A 21,077-nucleotide genomic window follows, 5' to 3' on the forward strand; every position below is an offset into this window, starting at 1 on the left:
TAAGTGAGTCCACCCCTCACATTATATATACAGTATATCCCATAACTGAGTCCACCCCTCACATTATATACAGTATATCCCATAAGTGAGTCCACCCCTCACATTATATACAGTATCTCCCATAAGTGACTCCACCCCTCACATTATATACAGTATCTCCCATAAGTGAGTCCACCCCTCACATTATATATACAGTATATCCCATAACTGAGTCCACCCCTCACATTATATATACAGTATATCCCATAACTGACTCCACCCCTCATATTTTGTAAGTATTTGCTTCATTTTTTTTCATGTGACAACACTGAGGAAATGACCCTCTGCTACAATGTAAAGTAGTGAGTGTACAGCCTGTATAACAGTGTTTAATGTTGTGTCCCCTCAAAATAACGTTTAATGTCTAAACTTTGGCAACAAAAGGGAGAACACCCCTAAGTGGAAATGTCCAAATAGGGCCCAATTAAGCCATTTTCCTTCTCCGATGTCATGTGACTACAGTATGTGCCTATAAGTCAGATTCCGATACCTGGAAGCGCAGCTCCACACCTTCCTGACCCTAATTAGAAAATTATTCTTCCTGGATAACCCTTTAAGTGCCATTCTGTGTTCATTCCATCAGACAGCTCTCTAACAGCTCTATCTCTGCTCTTCTGGATGTTGATTTAAGTTTTAACCTAATAAGATCAAGTCAAATAAACTCATATCAAATTGGATTAGAACTAAGATTAAGGTTTAGGTCGTAAGAACCTGCAGAATACATCGTTGGATGGAAGCAGCTTGCATTGTATTGCTAAACATGCAAGCTGCAGAAGCCCATTTTTTTTATAAAAAACAATTTTAAAGCTATATTATTTCTAACAGTATATGCAGTGCAATAAAAAATATATATTTAAAGGTGTTCACAGTCTTTTATTTTAACTACATCAGAAAAGTATGGTGCGGTATGTTGACCTGGCGAATGGCAACAAATGACTTCCTTCTGAAAGATGCCCAGTGTGTTATTCAGTCATCCCGCAGGATCTGGATCTGGTTCTGATCAGGAGCCAAAACCTGAATTCCAATGAAAAATGAATTGGTCAATCCTGTTTATTTTTGGATACCACAAAACATTCGCTGATGCTTCCTCTTTTAATTTCCTGTGCTTCTTCCTCAGACTCACCAATGTTATATATGAATCTAATGTCTAGGACGTGGATATGGTAGAATACATTTACCTGGTTTAAGGGTGTGCACCACGATTTTACTATACGGTTTAGGCATACGGTTTCATAAAAAAAAACGTATGCAACCGTACAGAAAACTGTGCCCATAGACTTCCCATTCAAAACTGTATGCACCATAATGTATACGGTTGTCTCCGTTTTTCAAACCATACAGTTTTTTACTTTTTTTCCCAGACAGAAAACTGTAGTCTACCACGGTGAAAAACTGTATTAAACCGTATACGTTTTTTTTTTTTTTTTACATGGGAGCCAATGGGAACCGTACAGAACCGTATGTGGGTACAGTTCCATCCGGTTTTCACCATAGGGTTTTTGGCTTTGCGCAGGTTTTTTTTCTTGGAATTTCAATCAAACAAGTAAAACTTTATTCATAATGGAGTGAAAAGTTAAAAACGTATACGTTTTTTTCTTAAAAAACTGATGCAACCGGACATGATTTTTCAAACCGTATACAGATAAAAATTTGTACACACGTTTTGATACAGTTCAGTCAGGTTTTGAGGAATCCGTTTTTTTTAATCAAAAACCTGATACAAAACTGTATTGCAAAAACGTGGTGTGAACCCAGCCTAAGCTGTAAATTGCAGACAGAGAAAAATACACAAAAAACCTGGCTAAATAGAAACAAAGTAAAAGGAAACTTTACGTGAGGACATTAGGAGGGTATTGATGAAAAGTGGAGTAGGTGAACGTCTTTTTACTCCATTAAAGGGGTACTCCGCTGCTCAGCGTTTGGAACAAACTGTTCCGAACGCTGGAGCTGGCGCCGGGAGTGCGTGACGTCATAGCCCCACCCCCTCATGACATCATGCCCCGCCCTCTTGATGCAAGACAGCCGTCACGCCCCCTCCCATAGACTTGCATTGAGGGGGCGGGCATGACGTCGTGAAGGGGGGGGGGGGCTATGACATCACGAGCTCCCGGCTCCAGCATTCGGAACAGTTTGTTCCAAACGCTGAGCAGTGGAGTACCCCTTTAAAGGAGTAGTGCAGCGAAAAATTACTTATTCCCTATCCAAAGGGATACTGTAAGTTATAGATTTCCTGAACAGCGCTGCGGCGGTCTGCCGTAAGCAGCTGTTCCAACCCCCACAAGAAGCCGCGGCCGACACGCCCCCTCCATGTATCTCTATGGGATACATGGAGGTGACGTGTCGGCCAGCGCTCTGTGCGGGGGTCGGCACGCCCCCTCCAGCCGACTGCCGGGACCCCACACAGGAGATCGCAGGGGCCCCAGCGCTCAGACTCCCTGCGATCTACAACTTATCCCCAATCCTTTGGATAGGGGATAAGTTATTTTTGACTACAGAACTCCGTTAATTCTTATAGTGGACACTGAGTACCTGCACAAAATTCGCAGGGCATGTTACAAATCTGATGCTGATCACATTTCTTACTTCAGTACTCCACTTGGTATAATGCTTCCCCTGTGACTTTTTGTGCGACTTTTTAACCCGTGCTACAAATGTGCGGCTTTCTAATAATGTTGTCCACAGTTACTTTGTAAGCCAGCTGAGGACTGGTGTAGATTTGCGCAGTTGCACCAAACGATTCCTGACCACTGCATGATGCCAACTGAAATCATGACTTCCAATGTCACTTTGAAAAGAAAATTCTATTTGGTTTGGCGCAAAACATTGTCGCAAAAAAAACAACTGCGCTAAAAAAAAAAAAAAACAAGCGACAAATTACAGCCAAAATAATAGAGTTAAGGGGGTATTCCCCTGCTCAGTGTTTGGAACAAACAGTTCTGAACGCTGGAGCCGGGAGCTTGTGACGTCAGAGCACCGCCCCCTCATGACGTCACACCCCGCCCCCTCAATGCAAGTCTATGGGAGGGGGCGTCACGCCCCCTCCCATAGACTTGCATTGAGGGGGTGGGGCGTGACGTCATGAAGGGACGGGGCTATGACGTCACGAGTAGAGACGAGCGAACTTACAGTAAATTCGATTCGTCACGAACTTCTCGGCTCGGCAGTTGATGACTTTTCCTGCGTAAATTAGTTCAGCCTTCAGGTGCTCCGGTGGGCTGGAAAAGGTGGATACAGTCCTAGGAAAGAGTCTCCTAGGACTGTATCCACCTTTTCCAGCCCACTGGAGCACCGGAAAGCTGAACTAATTTATGCAAGAAAAGACATCAACTGCCGAGCCGAGAAGTTCGTGACGAATCGAATTTACTGTAAGTTCGCTCATCGCTTGTCACGAGCTCTCGGCACCGGCTCCAGTGTTTGGAACAGTTTGTTCCAAACCCTGAGCAGTGGAATACCCCTTTAAAGGTTTTATAGATACCCCCCATTGTCCCTACTGTACACAAATGAAAAAAAAATGAATAGAATGACTATAGGGGGATGTGATATTGAAATAAAACAATTGATATGATGCAGAAGCAAATAGCAATCTATTGTCTATGGTGCGATTGCGGGCGATTCTACATCGGTTCCACGGTACGCTGCATGTTTACGAGATACAGAGAACATATACACTCATTGCAAACTGGGGTCGGAGCAACCAGGATGATCAAGTACATAAGAATTAGAGATGAGCGAACTTACAGTAAATTCGATTCGTCACGAACTTCTCGGCTCGGCAGTTGATGACTTATCCTGCATAAATGAGTTCAGCTTTCAGGTGCTCCCGTGGGCTGGAAAAGGTGGATACAGTCCTAGGAGACTCTTTCCTAGGACTGTATCCACCTTTTCCAGCCCACCAGAGCACCGGAAGGCTGAACTAATTTATGCAGGATAAGTCATCAACTGCCGAGCTGAGAAGTTCGTGACGAATCGAATTTACTGTAAGTTCACTCATCTCTAATAAGAATAGCACATAATGGTGACAGTAAAGATCTACAATGTACAGGCTTGGAAGGAGTAGAATCTGGCCACGATAGGACACGTCTGCTCTACAAGAAGGAAGCCATCTGGATTGTCCGGACCGGAGCCCTTGGCGAACTCAGTCTAAACGACCGAAATGAACTTACTAATTTCATTTAGACTGCTAGCCACTTATATGTATCTCTACTGTACATACATTTTAAGTACTTACAATTTATGCTGCACTGTGCGATAATTATAATTTTAGATATTTCACTTAAAGGGGTTCTCCACCATAAGGTGATTTTAGTACGCACCTGTCAGACAGGAATGGACATGCTTAAAAAGTGCTTGTCTTGGGACTAAATGGTTATGTTGTGAGATTACCATAAAGTTGAAGCTCACATCTTTTTGTGAACTGGCTATTTCCTGTTGGAGTTCGTTCTCTCAAACTACAAATCCCATAATTCCTTGCATGTAAGTGTGAGGACACTCACACACATCAGCCACCCCACCCATTTAAACACACCTGTGCTCCCTTCAATGCAATATAGACCAGTGTTTTCTGACCAGGGTGCCCCCAGCTGTTGCAAACCTACAGTTTACTGCAAAATGATCTTCTTCCCACCCAGCGGTCGCTCCACCCACTGAAGCACAGACAGGCTCCCCCTGATCACCTGACTAGTGATGTAATGCCTGGGGCTGCACTGCAACCTGGGGAAACCTGAGACAACAGTAATTTTGTATGCTGTTAAAAATAAAACTTGGAGCAACAGCTGGAGGGCCACAGTTTGGAGACCACTGCTCTAATTTAATCAGAGAGACTAAAACATTGACTGGCGAACAGACAGAACAGAGCAATGACGTGGCCTGTCAATCAAGCGGAGTGGGCGTCGCTGCCGGCCGTAGAAGTGGACTAGGTAAGAGGAGCGCCCACCCCGGTAACTATTTACGGGCGTGGGGGTGACTAGTTTATAAGTTCATATACTCACCATCCCTGGGGGCAGAAGCGTCCCCCGGGGATGGTGAGGATAAAGATTTTACCCTATATAACGCTTTGCCAAGTGTTATATAGGGTAAAATCTGATGATTGGTTCCCTTTAAACACAGGTACAGACACTATATTATGAACTACACTAACTTTACAGCCCCTGTAGCATAGTCAAATAAAAAAAATAATCCTGGAATACCCCTTTAAAGGGGTTCCCTGGTGCTTAGACATCTTATCCCCTATCCAAAGGATAGGGGATAAGATTCCTGATCGCGGGAGTCCCACCACTGGGGACCCCCGTGATCTTGCACGCGGCACCCCGTTTGTAATCAGTTCCCAGAGCGTGTTCGCTCCGGGTCTGATTACCGACGACCACAAGGCCGGCGGCGTGTGACGTCACGCCTCCGCCCCGTGTGACTTCACGCTCCGCCCCTCAATGCAAGCCTACGGGAGGGGGCATGATAGCTGTCACGCCCCCTCCCATAGACTTGCATTGAGGGGCGGCGTGTGACGTCACACGGGGGCGTAACAGAAACTGTCCAAAGTAGAAGCAAATCCCCACAGGAAACCTATTCTACTCTGTGCAGTTTCCAAGACAAGCAGAGATGTCAGCAGAAAGCACTGTTGAAAAGAACAACTCAACTTCAGCAGCTGATTATTATTGGAACATTTTTTAATAGAAGTAATTTACAAATCTGTTTAACTTTCTGGAACCAGTTGATATATAAAAATATTTTTTTCCTAGAATACCCCTTTAAGCTGTATTTCTTTTATACAAAACAGGTGAGTGCTTGTAACAGTCTCTGCCCTAGCTTCTCTTAGCCTAGTATTCATAGTCTACAATGGATTACTAATAGAAAAAAAAACATTTATGAAACCAAGCTTCCCCAGTCCACGTTTTAGTCTCTGATTAAATGGGTACTCCGATGGAAAACTTTTTTTTTTTTTCAACTGGTGCCAGAAAGTTAAACAGATTTGTAAATTACTTCTATTAAAACATCCTAATCCTTCCAGTACTTATTAGCTGCTGAATACTACAGAGGAAATTATTTTCTTTATGGAACACAGAGCTCTCTGCTGACATCATGAGTACAGTGCTCTCTGCTGATATCTCTGTCCATTTTAACCCCTTAAGGACTCAGCCCAATTTGGCCTTAAGGACTCAGACAATTTAATTTTTACGTTTTCATTTTTTCCTCCTCGCCTTCTAAAAATCATAACTCTTTTATATTTTCATCCACAGACTAGTATGAGGGCTTGTTTTTTGCGCGACCAGTTGTCCTTTGTAATGACATCACTCATTATATCATAAAATGTATGGCGCAACCAAAAAACACTATTTTTGTGGGGAAATTAAAACGAAAAACGCAATTTTGCTAATTTTGGAAGGTTTAGTTTTCACGCCGTACAATTTATGGTAAAAATGACATGTGTTCTTTATTCTGAGGGTCTATACGATTAAAATGATACCCATTATTACATACTTTTATATTATTGTTGCGCTTAAAAAAAATCACAAACTTTTTAACCAAATTAGTACGTTTACAATCCCTTTATTTTGATGACCTCTAACTTTTTTATTTTTCCGTATAAGTGGCGGTATGGGGGCTCATTTTTTGCGCCATGATCTGTACTTTTTTTTGATACCACATTTGCATATAAAAAACTTTTAATACATTTTTTATAATTTTTTTTTTAATAAAATGTATTAAAAAAGTAGGAATTTTGGACTTTTTTTTTTTTTCGTTCACGCCGTTAACCGTACGGGATCATTAACATTTTATTTTAATAGTTCGGACATTTACGCATGCGGCGATACCAAATATGTGTATAAAAATTTTTTTTTACGCTTTTTGGGGGTAAAATAGGAAAAAACGGACGTTTTACTTTTTTATTGGGGGAGGGGATTTTTCAAATTTTTTTTACTTTTACTTTTACATTTTTTTTAAAAATTTTTTTACACTTGAATAGTCCCCATAGGGGACTATTCATAGCAATACCATGATTGCTAATACTGATCTGTTCTATGTATAGGACATAGAACAGATCAGTGTTATCGGCTATCTTCTGCTCTGGTCTGCTCGATCACAGACCAGAGCAGGAGACGCCGGGAGCCGCACGGAGGAAGGAGAGGGGACCTCCGTGCGGCGTTATGAATGATGGGATCGCCCGCAGCAGCGCTGCGGGCGATCCGATCATTCATTCAAATCGCGCACTGCCGCAGATGCCGGGATGTGTATTGATCCCGGCACCTGAGGGGTTAATGGCGGACGCCCGCGAGATCGCGGGCGTCGGCCATTGCCGGCTGGTCCCTGGCTGCGATCAGCAGCCGGGATCAGCCGCGCATGACACGGGCATCGCTCCGATGCCCGCGGTTATGCTTAGGACGTAAATGTACATCCTGGTGCGTTAAGTACCACCGCACCAGGACGTACATTTACGTCCTGCGTCCTTAAGGGGTTAAAGGGGTACTCTGGTAGAAAACTTTTTTTTTTTTTTATCAACTGGTGCCAGAAAGTTAAACAGATTTGTAATTTACTTCTATTAAAAATTCTTAATCCTTCCAGTACTTATCAGCGGTTGAATACTACAGAGGAAATTATTTTCTTTTTGGATTACTTTTCTGTCAAAACCACAGTGCTCTCTGCTGACACCTGATGCCCGTATCAGGAACTGTCCGGAGCAGGAGAAAATCCCCATAGCAAACCTATGCTGCTCTGGACAGTTCCTTAAATGGACAGAGGTGTCAGCAGAGAGCACTGTGGTCGTGACAGAAAAGAAATCCAAAAAGAAAAGAATTTCATCAGTAGTATAAAACTGCTAATAAGTACTGGAAGGATTAATAATTTTTAATAGAAGTAATTTGCAAATCTGTTTAACTTTCTGGCACCAGTTGATTTAAAAAAAAAAAGTTTTCCACCAGAATACCCCTTTAAAATGGACAGAGATATCAGCAGAGAGCACTGTGCTCGTTATGTCAGCAGAGAGCACTGTGTTCCAAAAAGAAAATCATTTCCTCAGTAGTATTCAGCAGCTAATAAGTACTGGAAGGATTAAGATTTTTTTAATAGAAGTAATTTACAAATCTGTTTAACTTTCTGGCACCAGTTGAAAAAAAAAAAAAAAAAAGTTTTCCGCCGGAGTACACGTTTAATCAAAGACTAAAATGTGGACTGGGGAAGCTTGGTTTCATACATGTTTTTTTTATTTTTTATTAGTAATCCATGGAAGACTATGAATACCTTTTCCACCGGAGTACCCCAGAGTGGACAGTTCTTAAAATGGACAGCGATGTCAGCAGAGAGCACTGTGCTCGTGATATCAGCAGAGAGCTCTGTGTTCCAAAAAGAAAATAATTTCCTCTGTAGTATTCAGCAGCTAATAAGTACTGGAAGGATTAAGATTTTTTTTTATAGAAGTTATTTACAAATCTTACACCAGAGAGGGAGTGGGCTGGCACTAGAGACTAACTTTTCCTGTTGCATGTTGGAGCAGTAAAGTGTGTGCCGCTGTATTCGCACTGAATCAATGGTGCAAAGCCTCCAAAAACTCACAGTAAGTGTGTACAAATAGAACAGAAATGAAGCTGCACTCACCGAATCTTCTTGCAGTGCTATTTATTCGCTGAACATTACAGGGTGACAGGTAAGAGATGAAGGTGCGTGTAGAGCTGCTCTACACGCACCTTCATCTCTTACCTGGCACCCTGTAATGTTCAGCGAATAAATAGCACTGCAAGAAGATTCGGTGAGTGCAGCTTCATTTCTGTTCTATTTGTACTAATTTACAAATCTGTTTAACTTTCTGGCACCAGTTGATTTAAAAAAAAAAAAAAAAGTTTTCCACCGGAGTACCCCTTTAAATTAGAGCAGTGGTCTCCAAACTGTGGCCCTGGAGGGCCACGGTTTGGAGACCACTAGTTTAAAGGATGATATTTGGTTGCAAAGGGCAAGAAAGATTTCACAGGGCAAAAGTTTTGTTCCAGAGCTGAGCTAGAAATAATGCAAATGTAGCCATACGGGTTGGGTCTTATGAATCATAATAGGAGTTTCCTAGAAAAATGTGCATTTTTAATGGAAATCAGATTCATGTACTTACACGTTTACCTAAACATCCTAGTATTATTCCATAGAATGTTTACAGAGGTTGCCTAGTCTTATAACCCCATTTTCATATACCGTATATACTCGAGTATAAGCCAAGTTTTTCAGCACGATTTTTCGTGCTGAAAACACCCACATCGGCTTATATTCGAGTGAACTCTCCGCCCTCAGTGGTCTTCAACCTGCGGACCTCCAGATGTTTCAAAACTACAACTCCCAGCAAGCCCCGGCAGCCATCGGCTGCCCGGGCTTGCTGGGAGTTGTAGTTTTGAAACATCTGGAGGTCCGCAGGTTGAAGACCACTGCGGCCTTCAACATCATCCAGACCCCCCCCCCCCCTTTAGTTTTGTACTCACCTCCGCTCGGCGGGACGTTAGGGTGTGCTGGTCCGGTGCTGCAGGACTGTCCGGTGGGGAGGTTGTCCAGTGGGATAGTCGTTCCGGGCTGTCCATCTTCACCGGGGGGGGGGGCTTCTTCTCCGCGCTTCGGGCCCGGCCCCGGAATAGTCACGTTGCCTTGACGACGACGCACAGGGACGTTCATTAGCATTGTCCCGCTGCGTCGTCGTCAAGGCAACGCCTCTATTTCGCGCGCGGAGAAGAGGCCCCCCGGTGAAGATGGCAGCCCGGAACGACTATCCCACCGGACGACCTCCCCACCGGACAGTCCTGCAGCACCGGACCAGCGCACCCTAACGCCCCGCCGAGCGGAGGTGAGTAAAAAACTAAAGGCGGTGAGATGATGTCGAAGGCCACAGTGGTCTTCAACCTGCGGACCTCCAGATGTTTCAAAACTACAACTCCCAGCAAGCCCGGACAGTCGATGGCTGCCGGGGCTTGCTGGGAGTTGTAGTTTTGAAACATCTGGAGGTCCGCAGGTTGAAGGTCACTGTATCAGACATTGACAAGCGGTGATAATGAAGGGGGGGGGGGCTGATGACATGTGGTGATGATGACAAGGGGATGATGAAGGGGGGGGGTGTGGGATGATGACAAGGGGATGATGAAGGGGGGTGTGGGATGATGAAGGGGGATGATGACAGGCGGTGATGATGAAGGGGGGATGATGACAGGGTGATGATAATGAAGGGGGGATGATGACAGGGTGATGATGATGAGGGTGTTAATGACGGGGGTCTGGATGATGACAGGCGGTGATGATGAAGGGGGGGGATGATGACAGGGTGATGATGACGGGGGTGTTAATGACGGGGGTCTGGATGATGACATGGGGGGATGATGTATTTCCCACCCTAGGCTTATACTCGAGTCAATAACTTTTCCTGGGATTTTGGGGTGAAATTAGGGGCCTGGGCTTATATTCGGGTCGGCTTATACTCGAGTATATACGGTATCTTTTGTGCAGTGTGAAGAGCGGCTACAAAGAGGGTCTTTTTAACCCCCTATAACCTGTCCTGTCCCACACAAGCAACCCAATGATTTGAATGACCACAGTGTAATGGTACATGTACACCGAGATTGTATGGTGTAGAATTTGAAGCGGAATTTGGCAAAGAAATACAATAGCCCTGATTTACTAACATGATCCTGACTCTTTTTATCGGGTTATGCGACACAATTTGTGCCGCACGTCCTCTGCGACACTTTGTGCGACACATTTTATTAGTATAAACTCAACGGTTTTCCAATTACTCTGGGTATTTTTTTAACCTGACTAAAGGGGCGTGGTTTGCATAATTAGGGGGTGTGTTTCTGACATTTTCCCGAAAACCCGACAGTTGTATTTAAAAACCCACCAGGAAAATAATGAATGAATGAATGAAAATCCTGTGACTTTGTCCCCTTTTTAGATTACGTTTCATTTTTTTAAATTAGTTTTTTGGGAATTTATCTATTTTTTTATCTTGGCTTTTATTTCCTTTTTTTTTTTTTTTTACTTTTTGTTTGTTAACCCATTAATGAGCATGAATGTAAAGTTACGTCCTGTTGCAGAGTTACTTTGCTTTATTTATTGGCTTAACGCTTTATTTTTCCTGTGCGACACTTTTGTTCCCCGTGCGACAGAATTTTATATCGTGCAACAGAATTTTCCCGACATGTGCGAAACATTGATAAATACATGTGAGAAAAAATAGTCTGCGGAAAAAATAACACTCAGAAAATTACCCGACACTCGAAGTAAATGGGACATTAGCCCTGATTTACTAAAAGGGATTTTGCTCGCTGGAATTTAGATCCACGTTCATCTCTTGGCAATGCTTGGAAGTCCCATAGAGAATAAATGAAAGGGGTATTCTATTAAAAAACATTTTTTTTTTCAAAAAGAGAGGGAAATTGTTCACCAAACAAATGATTCACAGCGCGCATGCACAGCCTGTGCTTAAAGGGGTATTACATGAAAAAACTTTTTTTTTCCATATCAACTGGCTCCAGAAAGTTGTCCAGAGCAGGATAGGTTTGCTATATGGATTTGCTCCTACTCTGGACAGTTCCTGAGACAGACAGAGGTGTCAGCAGAGAGCACTGTGGTCAGACGGAAAAGAACAACTCAACTTCAGCAGCTGATAAGTACTGGAAGGATTAAGATTTTTTAATAGAAGTAATTTACAAATCTGTTTAGCTTTCTGGCACTGGAGCCTGGAGATGCAGCTCTGCACATAATGCCTAGAGACGCAGCTCTGCACATAATGCCTAGAGACGCAGCTCTGCACATAATGCCTGGAGACGCAGCTCTGCACATAATGCCTGGAGACGCAGCTCTGCACATAATGCCTGGAGACGCAGCTCTGCACATAATGCCTAGAGACGCAGCTCTGCACATAATGCCCATAGACGCAGCTCTGCACATAATGCCTGGAGACGCAGCTCTGCACATAATGCCTGGAGACGCAGCTCTGCACATAATGCCTGGAGACGCAGCTCTGCACATAATGCCTAGAGACGCAGCTCTGCACATAATGCCCATAGACGCAGCTCTGCACATAATGCCTGGAGACGCAGCTCTGCACATAATGCCTGGAGACGCAGCTCTGCACATAATGCCTAGAGACGCAGCTCTGCACATAATGCCTGGAGATGCAACTCTGCACATAATGCCTGGAGACGCAGCTCTGCACATTAACTTGACATGTTACCTATTTGCTGTGCATGTTCCCCGTCTTCTATTAAAGTCTATAGATGCATGGCTTTCAAGGCTGCCACCAATTTCCGCAATTCCCTGAACATTGGAAGTCCCTGGCATACAACAGATCTGCTGAGGGATGATGCGACCCGCTGTGGTGGACCTTAGTACATGTAATACACGGCTTGTCACCAACTTTCTGCTTTGGCTCATGGGGCTATGGAACATAGGACCATCATCTTTGACATCCAAGGCAGTAGGGCATAAGGATTGGGGTTGCCCTATTCTCACAGAGAAATCTTGAGTGTTAAGGTAACTGAGTTTTCAGAAAACGTTTTACATGTCCCAGGGACTCTTTGATCGATCAGGGTCTGAGTGTTCAGAACCAGACTAATTGCTAGATCAAGCCGGGAAAGGTGCGGTGCTTTCTTTTTTCAGCTTTGTGCCACGTGACTGAGACAGCCTTAAAGGGGTTCTCCAGCCCTAAGATATCTTATCCCCTATCCAAAGGATAGGGGAAAAGATGTCTGATCACGGGGGTCCCGCCTCTGGGGACCCCTGGAATCTCTCATGCAGCACCCACCAGTCTCAGCTGCACGAAGCGATGATCGCTCCGTGTCTGAAGCCTCACAACCACGGGGCCGCCTATGGGAGGGGGCGTGACAGCATGCATCGAGGGGGCGGGGCGTGATGTCACAAGTGGCGGAGTTGTGACTTCACGATACTCCGAACCCGTGGTCGTCGGCTTCAGACATGAAGCGATCATCACTTCGTGCAGCTGAGACAGGTGGGTGCTGCATGAGAGATTGTGGGGGGTCCCCAGTGGCAGGCCCCCCGCGATCAGACATCTTATCCCCCATCCTTTGCATAGGGGATAAGATGTCTTAGGGCCAGAGTACCCCCTTTAAAATGTAACTCTATGGGGTCATCTTGGGGCGCATGCACAGAAAGTGGGGAGAAGCAGCACTCAATGTAGAAACTCGGGAGAAGCAAATGGTAGCACACTTCACTCCCCAGCTTGTTGTGATCTCTGTCCTGCAGTCTATGGGGCTGTCTTATGAGGCAGGACATACATCTCTGGGAGCCGGAGAGGGTTGGCTGCTGAAGCATGGTAATGTGCGCTTCTCCCCGCTCGTTCCACTGATCAGTCAAAAGATTTTTTTTAAATGACAGAGACCCCTAAAGGGGTACTCTGCCCCTAGACATCTTATCCACTATCCGTTCATTTAGAGCATCGGGTGCAGCACCAGAGGCTCTTAACATCACTGTCATGCCCTGCTTGTGACTTCACGGCCACGCCCCCTCAATGCAAGTCCATGGGAGGGGGCGGAGTACCCCTTTAAAATGTAACTCTATGGGGCCATCTTGGAGCGCATGCACAGAAAGTGGGGAGAAGCAGCACTCAACTGTAAGCTCCTCCTTGCTAGTTCTAGTAATCTGTTGGGTATGATCAACCCAGAACCCGACCGATGAAAAAATAGGACATATCAAAGGTTTTTGGCAACCTCAAGTACCTTATAAGCTGTCCAAATAAAATACATTTTTGTTGCCAGATTTCATGTGATCCAAAGATAACTTTATGTCTATGGACACAGCTAAACTGTCCCACCAACTATAAATATCTCCAGTAGCAGTGTATAGATAAGCTTCATTGAAACTCCTTGGGGTATGTTTATATGGATGGATTAGCTGTAAGTACAGTATTACTTTGAGTTTTCTAATTAAAAGTTTTGATCGGTTGGGGTCTCTGAGACCTCCACTGATCAGTACAATGAGTGAGGAGAAGCAAGTGGTAGTACACTTCACTCCCCAGCTTGTAGTGATCTCTGTCCTGCAGTCTATGGGGTTGTCCTGTGAAGCAGGACATACATCTCTGGGAGCCGGAGAGGGTTGGCTGCTGAAGCATGGTAATGTGCGCTTATCCCCGCTCGTTCCACTGATCAGTCAAAATATTTTTTTTAAATGACAGAGACCCCTAAAGGGGTACTCCGCCCCTAGACATCTTATCCCTTATCCGTTTGTTTAGAGCATCGGGTGCAGCGCCAGAGGCTTTTAACGTCACGGTCACGTCCAGCTCGTGATGTCACGGCCATGGCCCCTTAATGCAAGTCCATGGGAGGGGGCGTGATGGCCTTCCATAGACTTGCAATGAGAGGGCGTGGCCGTGACATCATGAGCGGGGCGTGACCCTGATGTCATGAGCCTCCGTCCTGCATCGCCAGCCATCTGGCACGGATGTCTGGGGTGCTGCATCCGAGATTGCTGGAGTCCCCAGCGGCGGGCCTCCGCGATCAGACATCTTATCCCCTATCCTTTGGATTGGGGATAAGATGTCTAGGGGCGGAGTACCCCTTTAAACTGATGCCAACGCATTTAAAGCCCTTCTAACGTAAAGGACAGATGTGCCTGAAATGCTGAAGTGTCATGTGTGTCACCTGTACCAGTTTGCTGTAACTGCTGTAGACAGAGGCGTAGCTTGTAGCTTCGGGGCCCCGATGCAAAATCTGCAACAGGGCCCCATATGCCAATTATAATACTGGTCTTTTATGGGGCAGATGTGCTTTGGGGCCCCCTTAGGCACCAGGGCCCTGGTGTGACTGCTACCTCTGCTACCTCTATAGTTACGCCCCTGGCTCTAGAGCGTATATTTATTCTTGTTGCAGTTTTTATAATTATCCTGTATATACACCTAACACCAAACTGTGATCTACTTAATCCTAATCCAAGAATAAAAGAGCTAATAAACTAACCTCAGAGTTCAATGCCTTGTGTAAAGTTCACTTACTGCTGATATACTATATAAACCAGAGGTTATATCATTCCATAGATTCCATACAATCCCAGACTTCAGTATGAATAAAAAAAAAAAAAAAAAGGGGGGGGGGGGGAGAGTATCCTTTATGTTTTTACATTAACACCTATTTACACACAGCATACGAGTTATCTCTGCTTTCGAGAGATTAAATAAACTGGCAGGCTGCCAGCTGTATAGTCAGACGTGTCAGGAAATATAACCTATGTTTTGGTGCCTGGTCATTTACTGATACGTGTTCAAATTTCTGAAATAATATAAAGGGACAGGGGACAAATAATTCAAGTGTTTTGTAGTGTAATAGAATTCATTTATACATTATTCATTCATGGTATTCTGTCAATACGTTGCAGAAGCTGTTGGAAAATCCGGAACCTGAACATCACATACAATGCAGCCTGTATTCTGCTGATGGGTCTGCAAGGAAAGCTGCTGAGAATATGAAAGAAAAACAGCAATGCTGCGAAGTGCCATCCATTTCTTTCTGTATGGGATCATATATTGAGCACCACCATTAGTGGACTTTGCTAAAGTCATACCCCGTATTGGAGTCAGTAGTGCCGACCCCTACTTTTTCTTTTGACACTGTGTTTTAAGTTTAAAGGGTACCTTTCATCAAAAAAAACTTTTGATATATTATAGATTAATGTATGCAGAATAACTTTCCAATAGCATGTTATAAAAAAATATGCTTCTTTCTATTTAATTTTCCACTTTGAAAAAATGACCACTAGGGGTCTCCCTACCAGTACTGGCCGCAAGCCTTTTTTTTTTTTTTTTTTATAGATCTAAGACTTATGCTGGAGTCCTAAATCTAAGACTGCAGCCGGGACACAGAAAAGCTCAGCACTGCTCCCTGGCAGGGAGCAGTGCTGAGCTTGCCTGTGTCCCGGCTACAGTCTGAGATTTAGGACTTCAGCATTAGTCTGAAATCTATAAAAAAAAAAAAAGCTTGCATCCAGTACTGGATCTGAGAGTTTAGATGGCGACTGATAGCTAGAACAAGCTGGGAAAAGAGCACGCTAAGCAAAACAATCTTATAATGAGTTTATGGGATTGTCTCTGTCAGCCACGCTTTTCACCCCGCTCGTTCTAACAATTGGCCGGGGGGGGGTCATAACACTCAGACCCCGACTGGTCAAAACGTTTGACAGGTCTCTAGTACATATCAAAAGTTTATAAAGCGACTGCTACACTTTCAATAGAAAAATGACTGCTGCCGCAAAATCTGCTTGTACATGCAGAGCACGGATGTAATCTATCAGTGCTATGCAATAGGATAGAAGGGATTAGTATAAGCAAACTAATGATTGCTTATAAATTCCCCTGGGGGGGGCTTAACACCTTCAAGGGGTACTCCGTCGGAAAGCAATTTTTTTTCATATCAACTGATGCCAGAAAGTTATACAGATCTGTAAATGACTTCTATTGAAAAATAAAAACCCTTCCGGTACTTTTCAGCTGCTGTATACTACAGAGGAAGTTGAGTTGTTCTTTTCTGTCTGACCACAGTGCTCTCTGCTGACACCTCTGTCCATGTCAGGAACTGTCCAGAGCAGGATAAGTTTCCTATGGGGATTTACTCCTACTCTGGACAAGAACAGAGGTGTCAGAAGTTAATAAGTACTGGAAGGATTAAGATTTTTTTAATAGAAGTAATTTACAATTGTGTCTAACATTCTGGAGCCAGTTGATATGAAAAAAACTGTTTTATATATTTTACGTGTCTGCTAAAAGTTCTACTTTATTCGACCTAGGCGTGTTTTTTTAATTTTTTTGTGGTGATCGATATACTTTCCAAAAGAAGAAAAAAGAGGCACTCACCTCCAGGGTTTTCTATTTTACTTTTATTTTGCTGGGTGATGGAAATAAAGCATTGTGTCACTTTCCTTCTTATTCCGAAAAGTAAATAGTTGGTATAAACTTAGAATAGACAAGCAAGGGGAAATAAACCAGACTTTTCTCTCCACACATTAAAAGGAGGCCCATTTCGATATTTCCTACGAGGCCCCCTTTCTTCTACATACACCACTATAGTGCAGGCTAAATGTATTGTATGCAGTGTATCTACGTTCTGTAACAGCATTTCATTTAAACTCATTTAGAAACTTGACAAAATGAGGTGGCAATGGCATCTTAGGCCAAAAATAAAACAGAAATATTTTATGCATCACCATAAATGTAGAATATGCTTTAGGGTGCATGCACACCACGTTTTTGCTATACAGTTCCCGTATATGGTTTCAAGTTAAAAACCGTACGGAACTGTACATAAAACCGTATGCATTGACTTAACATTGTAAACCGTTATGTCAAACGCATCATCCGGTTTAGTCCGTTTCGCATATTATAAGGTTTTGTCCGTTTTTTTTTTACACGTACCCAAAACCGTAGTCTTTGGTCCGGGTGGAAAACCGTATTAAACCGTATATGTTTTTTTTTAACATGGGAGTCAATGGGAACCGTACAGAACCGTATGTGCGTACGGTTCCATACGGTTTTCACCATACGGTTTTTGACTTTGCACAGTTTTTTTTATTGGAATTTCAATCAAACAAGTTAAACTTTTCCATTCAAAATGGAGTGAAAAGTTCAAAATGTATACGATTTTTTCTTAAAAAATGGATGCAACCGGACACCATTTTTCAAACGATTGAAATTTGTACACACGATTTGATACAGTTTAGTCAGGTTTTGAGGAATCTGTTTTTCATCAAAAACTTGATACGGGAACTGTATTGCAAAAACGTGGTGTGCATACAGCCTTACATCAGTTTAAAATCAGTTTGACGTCACTCTCCGATCTTTAGAAATTGCGTTCAACCTAAATTTAGTCACTGACTAATATAGTGTCTCTACCTGTTTATTTCCAACTAGTGGGACTGTTGGGGTAGAGTTCCAACTTGAGGAGAGTGGCAAAAGGCACGTGGAGTCTTAAAAGGGGTTCTTCACTGGCCAGCGTTCAGAACATTAAGTTCCGAACGCTGCGTGCGCGCTGCAGGGTTTTGGCCACGCCCCCTCATGACATCACACCACGACCGTCACTAAATGTTCCGAACGCTGGCCAGTGGAGTACCCCTTTAAAGACCATGCAAGCTCCACTTGAAAAAACATATTCAATGTAACTCTTCTTCAGAAATAAGGGAGTTTACCCACTGGTGCAACCTATTAGACATAGCGTCTCCAACTTGTGTGATGTCAACTTCTCTCTATCACTCCCTAAAGTACACAACCTCATACATTACAGGCCTCTCATCTCCACCGCTCCCTGGTTTCCTACTTCTGGCCTGTCTATGGTAGGATTGTGTTTCACATGCTGGACAGCCGATAATGCAATCATTAGCAAATCTGTGATATGTGTGCAGTTTCTTTGTGTGCAGTGTTTCTCAACAAGGCTGTCTCCAGCTGTAGAAAAACTACAATTCCCAGCATGCCCGGACAGCCTAAGGCTGTCCGGGCATGGTGGGAGTCGTAGTTTTTCAACAGCTGGAGGCAGCCTGGTTGGGAAACACTGAGATAGTGAGTATGTACTGCACTATCCTAAATAGTCCGATCAGCAAACACAGAAAATGACAGGATTTTAATTGTATTTATTATTAATTATATTTGCCTGTGTTGTTTTTAATGTAATTATCTATCTAAAAGATCACTGCAATCTCCCTGTTTTTATCCTGGTCACAGGTCAATAGTTGGTTTCTGCTTCTTACTTGTCAGCTTTGCTGTTTAGACTGTGGCAGAGTAAGCAGAGTCATCTCAGACGATTTAATTACACTGTATTGTTTATAATGCAAATCCAGAAAGAGTGTGCTTCTAATATAAATCATGACCTCTTTCACTGCTATCAAAGGGCTGACTATATTAAAGGGGTATTCCAGGCAAAACCTTTTTTTTATATATATCAACTGGCTCCGGAAAGTTAAACAGATTTATAAATTACTTCTATTAAAAAATCTTAATCCTTCAAATAGTTATTAGCTTCTTAAGTTTTCTGTCTACCTGCTCAATGATGATGTCACGTCCCGGGAGCTGTGCATGATGGGAGAATATCCCCATAGGAACTGCACAGCTCCCGGGACGTGAGTCATCAGAAAGCAGTTAGACAGAAAACAACAACTCAACTTCAGAAGCTAATAGCTATTGGAAGTATTAAGATTTTTTAATAGAAGTAATTTACAAATTTGTTTAACTTTCCGGAGCCAGTTGATATATTAAAAAAAGTTTTGGCCTGGAATACCCCTTTAACATAGGTCTACTCTTAAGAATGTGTATGCTGGCTGTATGCATACTTTTATTTCTTTTGCACGATAATGCCAGATCGCATAACTTTTTCTCGCCTTGACTTGTGAAAACAGTCACAAATGTTACCCTATATGCAAGCACCGGTCAGACCATGATGAAGATTTTCCAGCATTGTAGCATGGGATGGCAGCAGCTCCAGGAGAGTAAATACAAATTGCATTCTACATTGTGTACCAGGATGAACAAGTTCACTGCTCAAAGGCAACCAGCTGACCAGCTTTTCCAGTTTAGCTCATGCTTATGTAACCCTAACAGCAGTATAAGAAAATACATGCAATATCTGCCTCACAAAACTTTCAGTCGTGAATATTGAATTGTATTTCTCAGAGACGTTACCCACCCTTTAATAAGGCCATTCTAAAATGTTCACCCATATGAAGACAAAGAGCAGGAGGTTTGCCATTATAATGGAAAGACCTGTACTAGAATAAACTTAGCTATACATCAGGAATTTTTATTAGATAAATCTTAGTTCTGCACTTCCTGGTTGAGCAGTTGCCCAGGACTACAATTCCCAGAATGCACTGCTTTTTCCCAGCTCTTCATCACAGTCCTCCCATCAGGTCTCTCCCACAGCTCCCAGAGCTGTTGCAAAACATCTAATTTCACAGCAGAATATCATACAATCAGTGCAGTTGCAGCACCTGCAAATCATTCTCCATCTGCTCCTCTGTCTGTAGCATTGCTAAGCACAAGGCATCATGCTGTAAGTACACGTCATTATTCCTAAATGTTTCAGTAAAGATATATATATATATATATATATATATATATATATCTGTATATGACAGGAGATGGTGATGTAGGCTCTGGGGGGCGGCTGGTCTTGAGACGGCAGAGGATGATGTGTCATCTCGGGAGACAAGGAGGAGCTGCTGAGACAACACCATACTGACCATAAGAGGACTATAAAACTTCCTCTTTTTGAGGGGAAAATAAAAAGTAACTCACAATAACCTGGTTGCATACATTTTTCCATAAGGGGGATTTATCATACCATTTACCCTCCTTTTTGTGTTCTAAGTTTGTCGCAGGACATTTTCAGCCTGTTAGCATGGGACTTTTGTGTGACATTTCAGGTAGAGCAGTGGTCTCAAACTGTGCCCCCCCCCCCACCCCCGATGTTGCAAAACTTCAACTCCCAGCATGAATTTCCTTTCTGTCTGACCCCAGTGCTCTCTGCTGATACCTCTGTCCATTTTAGGAACTGTCCATAGCAGAAGAGGTTTGATATGGGGGTTTTCTCCTACTCTGGACAGTTCCTAAAATGGACAGAGGTGTCAGAAGAGAGCACTGTGGTCAGACAGAAAGGAAATTCAAAAAGAAAAGTACTTCCTGTGTAGCATATACTAGCTGATAAGTACTGGAAGGATTAAAATTTTCAAATGGAAGCAATTTACTAATCTGTTTAACTTTCTGGCACTAGTTGATTTAAAAAAAATGTTTTCCAGTGGAGTACCTCTTTAACCCCTTGCCACAAATGGACGTTTATAAATGTCCATAAGCGGCTCTCGAGGTATGACGAGCGCTCAGCAGGTGAGCGCGCATCATACCTGGTGGGTCCCGGTTGCTATAAGCAACCAGGACCCACGGCTAATGCCAGTCATCACCGATCGGGCTGATGTCCAGCATTAACTCTTTAGGCACGGCGATCAAAGTCGTCTAAAGTGAAAGTAAAAGCTTCCCGGCAGCTCAAGGTGCCGATACTGATAATGTCCAAAATCGTGAATATCTGCCGATATTATCGGCCAAACCG

General features: G+C 43.4%; 1 protein-coding gene across 6 annotated transcripts in view; it reads right to left on the reverse strand.

Moving 5' to 3' along the window:
- TRERF1 (transcriptional regulating factor 1) overlaps nt 1–21,077 on the reverse strand; it is a 221,414-nt gene that overhangs the window by 92,690 nt on the left and 107,647 nt on the right. The window contains exon 1 of one of the 6 annotated variants that reach the window (XM_056568197.1): nt 530–645. The exons of the other annotated variants lie outside the window; for them this stretch is intronic. The gene's annotated coding sequence lies outside the window, so the exon portion shown is untranslated. Of the gene's footprint in view, nt 1–529; nt 646–21,077 lie in introns of those variants that run through there. 6 annotated transcript variants of the gene reach the window in all.

Source organism: Hyla sarda, chromosome 3 (genome assembly GCF_029499605.1).
Source record: "Hyla sarda isolate aHylSar1 chromosome 3, aHylSar1.hap1, whole genome shotgun sequence".
Taxonomy (NCBI): domain Eukaryota; kingdom Metazoa; phylum Chordata; class Amphibia; order Anura; family Hylidae; genus Hyla; species Hyla sarda.